This window comes from Lonchura striata, chromosome 11 (assembly GCF_050655825.1).
Source record: "Lonchura striata isolate lonStrDom1 chromosome 11, ASM5065582v1, whole genome shotgun sequence".
In the NCBI taxonomy this organism is placed as follows: domain Eukaryota; kingdom Metazoa; phylum Chordata; class Aves; order Passeriformes; family Estrildidae; genus Lonchura; species Lonchura striata.
Window position 1 is genome coordinate 6,836,225 of NC_140713.1, and position 8,947 is coordinate 6,845,171.

Sequence of the window (8,947 nt, forward strand, 5' to 3'; positions counted from 1 at the left end):
TTGCACTTGAGGAAAGAGGCAGCCCAGCAGTGCCTGGTGATGTCTCTGTAGGAGCACTCAGGCAGGCAGCATCAGGCATGTCTTGCTAACTGGAAGAAATACACATAATTCTGTCATCATTTGTCGTATCCATGCTAATGTGATGGTAATCCTGTGATGGACTTATACCTGTAATCTCCTTACTAGCACATTAAAAGACTTCTAAGAGTGATGCACAGAAAAGCAAAAAGGATGTTAGTGTAGTGACAGTGTTGCTGGGAGCCATGTGCATTGATAATGAAGGAGACACAGTTTAGATTCCCCTGCATGGCAGGCTGAGGACTCTAGGGTCCCAAGGTAAGTGAGAGCACCTGCACACTGCAGTCCTGCATTAGTGAAACCTGATTTGCTGGGTCACCCTCCTGGAGTGACACAATATCATTTCGAGTTGTTTGCTTATTACAGAGATATAATCAAAAGGTGTGGTGCCCTGATTGGAGTCTAGCAAGAAAGTAATACTCTTATTCACCCACCCACCCACCTTCCTTTGGCAGATGGTCTGAGGGTCTCTCCTTTGCTTCATGACAGAAGGTGGTTGATTCATCCCCACCCAGCAGTAATTATGTGTTGCTGCCTACTGGAAGTTCCCATGTTGGCATTAGAGTGCTAAGCCTAGAACTCACTGCTAAGATTAATTGCAAAGTAAAAGCATGATTTCTTGATGTCTGTGTTATATTCAGTTACTTAATACTAGGTATCATTTCCTTGTGATCTTTTAAATGATCATTAAAATGTTCCTAATTGCTGTTACCCTGTCATGTTCCTATTTTTTTGCAACTGTTTTCATGCAGGCTATTAAGCTAGAAAGCAGCTCTGGTAGCAAAAAATGTATAGCATTTTTCATTTTTTCTTTCCTTTCAGAAGAGTCTCCTTTTAAATTCTAGAGCCTCCTGTGTAAAACACAGCTCCTACTGTAGGGGCTTTGCCATCCTGAAAGCTTAAAATTTCATCCCCTTATCTTTGGGACAAAATGATTCCCTTGTCAGTGCAGTTCCTATTGAACCAGTCTGGCTTGGCAGGTCTCCACTCTTTGTTTAAGGTTATTTATTTTTATATCAAAAAGGTAATATTCATATGCTAGCTGTAAACTTTACACACAAGCAAAACAAAACATCCAACACGCTTCCTTTTATCTATGCTGAGCCATTAGAGTACCAGCAGTGGGCAACTTTTCCTCCCTTCACCTTTTGAAACCTTTTGGTACCAGTGTCCCACACCAAACTCCGTGGTTGCTCAGCATCTTCCACCATCCCAGGGGATTGTCAGTATGAAGTGGCAAATTTTTGCCAGAAGCAAGGCCAAGCATGTAGGGAGGGCCCCAGCCCCAGCGTGCAGGGCTCTGCCTGGGAAGGGAGGGCAGGAGGGGCAAGGCAAGGGGCCCTGTGCACCTTCAGACACCCAGCTGGGTGCTCCACCAGAGCACAGTCTGCAAGAAGGCTCACGGGAGCCTTTCTGGGTGGGCTCAGGTTTGTGGGGCCATCTCCACAGTGGGGATGTTCCCAAACACTTCATCAGGACCAGTGGTAGCCTCCCCTTGCCCTGGCTCAGAGCTTTGGTGCTGGGAGCTGTGATGAGTGACCTGTGGCACAGAGCGAATGCTAAATCGCAGAGTCCTTAGCCAGGAAGTGGGCTCACATTTAGGGATCAGATATAGTATCCAAACTTATAAACCCACCATGGAACAGCAGCAGCAATCTCTTTAGCAAGATCTGGCTTTATGTATGTTCATCAGCAAGTGGGGATCAGGCTGAGTGTAGGTCCTAGGGGATGGCTGACTGTAGTTACCACAGCAGAAAGGGAGGATGGAATAACACACCAAAAGAGAAGATGCATTAACATCTTCACTGTTTCTAGCCAATGGACAAGGGCTCTGCTGATAGAAGGATTCATGGGGCCTGGACAAGGGGATACATTGTCTTTTAATGGGCAGATCAGTGGAGGGAAAAGAGAAGAGGCAGCAACGGAAGGTGAAATCAATTCACTCAATATATTAGTATACAAGCTCCACAGCCTCTATAAGCAGTGCAGTATCAGTGTCATCTGATACAGGCATGTCACCTAACAGGGATGCTGCACACGAGGCAGGGATTAGGCCAGTGCCACCCATGCCATACACTGGAATGTTTGGGGCAGCAGCAGGTTTGCTTCTGACCCCAGCTCTAGGACTATGAAGCCTCCAGACCTGTGAGTGTTTTGGGGTGCCTTACGGTGCCTCGCTGCTCTGCTCCCCACTGAGACCATGCATGGGCAGGTGTGTGGGTCTGCAAAAGGGAGCTGGGGAGGTTCTGTGCCTCCCTGAGCAGGACCACTGCCCAGCACTGCTCCCAGAGCACTGCGGGCTGCAGACAGTGCCAGCCAGCGTTTCAGCCCGGCAGGCTGTACCCAGCTTTGGATCATGCTCTGCCTTCCACAGGGCTCTCCAAGAGCTTGCTGTGCTAAGTGCTTCTGAAAGCCACTGGGACAGGGTACATAAATCCCTTTGGGGCTGTCAGGTTCCCTGTCCTGCCTACTTCAGGCGTGTCCAGAAGGTGTGGACCACCAGGGTCAATGCCTGTGTGCTATGAAGTGCCTGCCCTTGGGAAAAGTGTAAGGGCCTTGTGTCTTGGCCCAGAAAGGATGCCCAGCCTGTGTGTTCAAACTCCCAATGGGTGCAGCCAGAGCTAGACTGTGGGAGCTCTGTTTCTGTTTGACACTGCCCAGTGCTTGCCCTAGAGAGTGCTGCGGCTGAGGTGAGGTGACCCTGCTTTGGCGAGTCACGCCCACGCTGTTGAGCTGTCCCAAACACAGGCAGTGTCACCTTTGTGCTACTTCCAGCTGAACAGAGAGAGAACTTTGCCTCCTCTTCATGTATCAGGAAGGTCAATCTCTGTATGGACTGCTTTTTCTTTTAAATCTATACATTAAAGGGTGTCATAAAATGCTGTACTAGGGGTGCAATTAATGACTCTTTAGAAGCACTATGAGATTACTGGCTCTCAGTGCAGTAAATAGAAAGCAGGGAGATTCTGGAGTTCATTTCCAAACAGGTGAGTGGGAACTCTCAAACCAGGAGGCAATTAATGTGTCTGCAAGTCTGGTTTCTCCTTTCCCTGAAGTGAAGTTGGGCATTAGGCATTCACATCCTGCCTCATCTAAAATTTGCCAATATTAATTTGTTGTTTTCTACTCTTTAGCAATCAAACAGAAACATTTCAGCCGATACCTCCTGGATGACAAGGTTTGAGAAATAACCTTTTAGTCACTTTTGCAACTTAAGTGAAATAAGTGCAAATGTTCTTAGGTGATAGAACAGCTACATCACATGAGCAGAGCACATTATCTCAGAATTACCTGCACTCTCCAGTGTGATCCAGAGTTTATTAACATGAATGTGTATTAATTCTTTGAAAGATACTGTACGCAGTGCAAGGGAAATGCTGCTCAGGCTTACAGGATTGTATTTCCCTGATACAAAAACCTTTAAACTTGCTACTGCTTCAACACTAGCAGTGGCAAAAGCTGCCATGAGAGCAGGCCTAGGTAGTAATGCCATTTTAGAAGGAAAAGCCAGGTTGTATCACCAGCATTGTAGTTGTTCAATAGACTGGTGACCCTCTAGTTAGTTTTGAGAAATTAAACCTTTAAATTTCAAAATTTGCACTGTGATGTTTAACCAGTGTGAAAAGGTAGGTAATGATATATAACAGACAAAGGTATGTTTTCCCAATGAAGCCATGTTGAATCATTTTATATTAATACCAAAGGAACAAACCAAGTTTTTACAGCAATAGTTGGCAATATTTCTATTAAATAGCATTAGCCAATAATTTCTAAAACTGCCTGTTAATTACAGCATTCAGGCCTTGCAGGCAGTTCTATTTTACATAAGTGCTATCCATGGCAGACTACAGCCTTTTGTCATAGGCAAACAACACCACAAGTTACCAAATTACTTTCTGAGGGAAATCCATTGACACTGGGGGATTTTTATTTCTTTGGTTTGGTTTCGGTGGGTTTTTTGGGTTTTCTTTTGGTTTAGATTTGTGGGTCTTTTGGGTAGTGGTTTCTTTTTTTTTTGGTTAGGTTTGGGGTTTTTTTTTTGTTGTTGTTGTTGTTGTTGTTTCTTTGTTAGCTTTGTTTTTTCCTGACACTGACAGGTAACATTCAAATGAGACAACTTACAGGCACAATGTCATGCTTGCACCACAGCCACTGGCCCAGGCCGGGGCCATGGCAGGCATGGCACAGGATGTGCTGGGCTGCCTTTGTGGCAGCTGGGGCAGCTGAAGAGCAGGAGGGTGGCTGCACTTTAGGATGCCCATCTGCATGAGCTGGAGCAGCTGAGCTGTCCTGTGCAGGCCTTGAATACTGAAACCCTGCAGCACGGTTGGCAGGAGGGCTGGCACCGGCGTGCGGCTGTGCCCGGCCGTCCCTGCTCCCAGCTGCTCTTGGGAGCTGGCACACAGGAGGACAGCAGCACGTTGTGCTGGCACACCAGGAGGATTGGCACACAGGAGGACAGCAGCACGTTGTGCTGGCACACCAGGAGGATTGGCACACAGGAGGACAGCAGCACGTTGTGCTGCAGAGCTTCATCATCTGCCTGCTCAAGCACATCCTAGAACACACGGCACAGGAGCAGATAAAGATGAATCTCCTGCAGGTAACTGTGACAGTGACAGGAAGAGTGACATTTATTGTGTACTTATCACTTGGACTATCTAGTATTTTTTTACTGCTGCTGTTAGTGATGCTATTGGAGTGTTACCTGCAGCTGCCCAGTCAGTGCCGAGCTCCATTGCATTTAGCTCAAATGCACCCAAACTCCTCAAAAAAATGTACAGCTCACAATGCAAGTGAATTACAATGGTGAAGAGGAGGAATGAAATCAAATGGATACAATTAGCTTGGGCACAAATTAGTCATTCTTTTCTTGGTATAATTACAAAATGGACACAGGTAGCCCCAACTAACCTCAAATACCCTCCTAGCCATAATTAACAATATTGCCTAATAATGGTGTCAGTTTAAGCATTGTTTAAACCAGATGCTTTGCTCAAAATTACTGTATAGCCACATATCTTGCACAACAGACTAACACACAGCAGTGTCTTGACTTCCATTTTTTATTTCATTGTGTCATCTGTGCATAGGAAAAGCTCCTGGCCAAAGAGGAGTCAGTGGTATCGTGGTAAATAATAGTGGGTAGATTCATCTGTCTGTGGTATACAAGGAGCAGGTAAATACTAGAAGTGCACAGAGCAGAAGTAGCTACAAAGGGAGTGCCCTTTGCCTGAATTTACCCTTGACTACACCACTTAGAAGAATTGCATAATTGATACAATTGAACCACATCAGTCCTTTATTTATAGAACATAATGAAATGGTTTTCAACATCCTGGATCACGCTGCATGGGTGATTGCCATATATGCACCCAAGGAGAATAAATAAAAACATTTCCCTAAGGTATAGCTCTTCTCCTTCTCTAGTTGCATCCAGGGCTTTATTTGGAGAGCAGTTCTGTGAGGAGTGCAGCACGTAATCCTGCTGTGCTCTTGCACAGGTGTCAGTCAGAGGAGTGCTGCACTGGGGATGCTCCACAGCCCTGGAATTCCCTTTCCCATGTGCTATAAAGCATTGCACAGGCTGGCAAAGCTTAGGGTGTATCTAAACACGCCACAGACTACTGAACACAGTCCCCTGGGTAGCACTTCAGTAACCCCTGTTCAAGCTCCACACAAACCTGGCTCGCCCAGCCCTACGGGGTCAGGCTCAGCAGCCCCTCACACTGTGGCCATGGGAAGCTGCTTTCCATGGTGGCAGTGGCCCTGAGCCACTGAGAAGGCAAAGGACAGAGCTGATCTGAGGCTGCTGCTTGAGCCATGGGCTCCCACACCAGCCACACCATCCGTGGGTCTGGCTCTGACACTCACTGGGTCACCCAAGGCAGACTCTGCCCTACAACACAAGCAGGAGCATCAGGTGCCACTGAGACAGGGATGCTGTAAAGGTTGCATAAAACAAAGCACCCCTGTTCTTTTATCTGTTGTTGTTGTTGTTGCTATAACTGGAAAAATAGAAATAATTTATAAGTATTTCGCTTGCTGGCTCTTTTGTTCATCTTCATATGATGTTCTACTGTTTCTATTGCATCATTTACATTTGGCCTTTATTTATGATGCCACCTTGTTTTATGTATGCACTTTATAATTAGAAATACTAATTGCAAGCTTGCCTACTACCTTCAGTTGGCTTTTCCAGAGCATTACTTGCAAAAACCTCACAATTACTCAATTGTTTTCAACTGCTCAATGAGTGTTTTCCTAAGTCAAAAAGAAACCCCAGGACTGTCTTTTCAGCTTGTCCTATTTCTAAGTTTTACATGGTGCCCAGCTGATGCAAAGAAATTAACTGCCTCTAAACTTGCATCTTCTTAGAAGCTGTTTAGGGATTGTTCTCAGAAATCCTCTTTTGCTGAATGAAAATATAATATTACTTACTACGTAGAGATACTGAGGGAGTCCCATGCTAGAGATATTATGTTAAATTTTAAATTTTTTTTGACATGTAAAATTTAGCCTAGGCACATTGTCATATTTTTGATACATTTCAAACTGAAAAAAGCCCATACAAGTAAATGGTTCTGCAAGAGGGAGCTAGTCACTTCCATGCACTCACTGCAAACTTTGACACAATGCTCCCATTTTATCATTTGTTATTTCAGCTTTGCTGATGATTCAGTGGTGTTATTCCACTGAAAAACTGGAGTAACACAGCAGTGAATCAGGCTCATTGGCTCTGCATCTCAGTATCTAAAATGAAGATCCACCTACAGGTAAAATACTATCACCCTGCAAGTATCTCACGGACTGAAATCTGTCCTGGCTTGCCAGATCTTCATCGGAAAAGGATTGCACAGGCTCAAAACTAAAGTGCACGGTGACTGCATTTCAGTCAATGGGAATACTCATGTCAACGAGATGAGCTGGTTTTGGCTTTTCTCATTACAAATTGGTCGAATCAAAAATAGCAGAGCAGAGGGTTACTTTGTTCAGCTGCTGCTGTTTTCATTACCTGCCTGCCCTGGCCCCAGGGAGCAGCAGGTCTGTCCCAGCCCCAGGAGGCTGCAAAGCCAGGGCCAGCAGCTGCAGGGCGCAGCGTGCCAGGGGTGGCTGTGAGCATCCCACACTGCCTCTGCTCTGCTGGCAGCCAGGAGCTCAGCTTCACAGGGTGACACTGCAGCACACACGATGGCAAGGAATGACAGCAAGTGTATGCACCCGTAATCAGCTTCTTGGGTTTCCTTCTTCGGTGTCATCCTGTCATGATTTATTAAATAGTTTCTATTCCAACTACCAAATAACTTCCCCTTTCCCTTATTATTCCCTTAAGGATATGTCATACTGGTTTTGCTCCCTTCCCAAATTCAGTCTTTTAAGTGCATCTCATAGAGCAGTACATTCTTCCAATGCCTGCAGATGTAGCCTCGTGCACGTATCTGTGCATTTATCTCTCATGTACCCTGTGTTTAAACTGACTGAGAAAATAATGGTTCCCAGTTACATGATGGCCCAGTCAAATGTCTGTTGATTGACAAACCATCATCACAGAGGTTCTGAGCATTTAACTGAGTGTATGGTTTTACTTGGAAGGGAAGGGGTGGGAGAGGGACTCCACTTATCTGTAGTGATTGCATGGCGAGCACAGCTGCTAAAGCTGTTCTGTTTCTGCCACTTGGCACAAATGTCACCTTGGGTGGCACCTCTGCTGCTTGGCAGCACTGAGTGAGCCCTCAGGCGTGGGGCTCTGCCTGGCATAGTTCACACCTCCACCCTGGAACTGCAGATGCAGAGCCCAGGCCCTGCTTGCCCAGGGCACTGGGGTCTGGGAGTGCCAGGCACGAGTGGCGTCACACAGGCTGCGGTCTTGAGAATGACATCAACATGGAGACACTGCTGCTGGTTTCACTGGGTTAGCACAAGCTTTTTCACCCCATCAAAGGCTTTGTCTTTGTGTCTTCAACCCAAAATCCACCCAGTGTTCATAGGTGGAGGTTGGTACTGCCGCTGGTGCTCAGCTGGAGGGTGATGATGGCATCAAGCTACGGTGGCAACTGGGTGACACTGTGAAGTTTGCTGGGGACCCAGCAGTGGGGAAAAGGGGGCTGTGACCTGCTGCTTCCCTGCCAAAGTCACACTCTCCATGGCAAGGTTTGGCTGCAACAGATGGGAGAGAAGAACCGTATCTAAGTGCTTTCAGGAGCAGATGAAGTCTTCAGTCTGCAGTGACACCCGGACTTGACCAGCACTGAGCAATTGAAACTGTCAAAGAGACCCCAGATGAACCCAGGAAAAGTGAATGGCCATGAGATAAAATGCAAAATGAGCCAAAAAGGCAGAATCTTACAATAACACTAATGTAAACACTGGTCTGTTAACAAGTCAGCCAGCTCTTATCTTGTAGCAGGGAGATTGTTTTTGAGAACCTTGCAAAGTCAAATTAATTCATGAACCTCCATACCAAGGTGCAATCATTAGTCAGTAAATGAATTACACATAATTACCTGCTTTGTATTTAATTCACTTGGCTTCCAGTTCCTTACTCTTCATACAGTGAAACTCTCTCTCCCTCTCACACAAACACACTCCATGGGCAGGAGGTTTTGGAGGGCTGCCATCATCCTGACTCACGAATCAGACTCCATGATTTGAATGATATTTATCTAAGCCTGCAAACAAAGAAGATGGCTATGTGTCCAATGAGAGAATAATTATTGTTATTATGTTTATAGAGCAACAATGTTGGGAGTTAGGACCCTGGGGGGAAGGCGTCAGGAAGGGTGAGCTGGGCAGAGTCTGTAGGCAGTGGTTCAGGGCAGGATTGTGCCAGGGCCCTTGCAGGGCTCCTGCCTCTGAGTCACCTCTGCCA